We start from the raw sequence: 672 nt of genomic DNA on the forward strand, positions 1-672 counted from the left end.
AAAGTATTAAGGAATGTAAGAGATACTGGATTGGAGGTTCATCCTGTTTCATTGGTTACTCCTTCCTGCTACACTTTACTTCCTTTTGTCTCCTGACCTATCAACCATAATTCATGTAGTTTTCTTGTTTCTTTATCATCATTGTCGAGCTGAAAGAACTAAAGAAAAATACAGACTTCAATTTGCAATATTGAAAAATTCTAGGTACAAAATATTAAACAATGAAGAAGGTATCAAAATAAAATGGAAGTAACACAGAGTTACTGTGCTAAAATACAATTGATCAAAGTTCATCCATTCCAGGAGGTAAGATGTCAGGAAATGATGGCTCTAATATGGAGCATATATCTCAATGTGTGTGTGAACTTCCAAAAGTTGATGAATGTCCCAAGAAAGCTCAGGGAACTTAAATCCACCTAACTCAATCTTCTTATTTGTTGTTCACACGGAAGGAATAACCACACCCTCCACGACTGAAAGGAGGATTCCACAAAGAGGCTGAAATTGAGTAGTGTACACTGTTCAGGTGTTCCACACCAGAGAGCATCAATATTAGATGTATGTCATAATCAGTGCATTATAGCTACACAAACAGAGGTTGGCATTTCCTTTCAGAGAAACTGGCTGTGGTGTTTGCCTTAGCTAAGGAACTTCTTACTCCAGGATTTGAAT

Source organism: Orycteropus afer, unplaced genomic scaffold (assembly GCF_000298275.1).
Source record: "Orycteropus afer afer isolate SDZICR_OR568_19922 unplaced genomic scaffold, OryAfe1.0 scaffold01298, whole genome shotgun sequence".
Taxonomy (NCBI): domain Eukaryota; kingdom Metazoa; phylum Chordata; class Mammalia; order Tubulidentata; family Orycteropodidae; genus Orycteropus; species Orycteropus afer.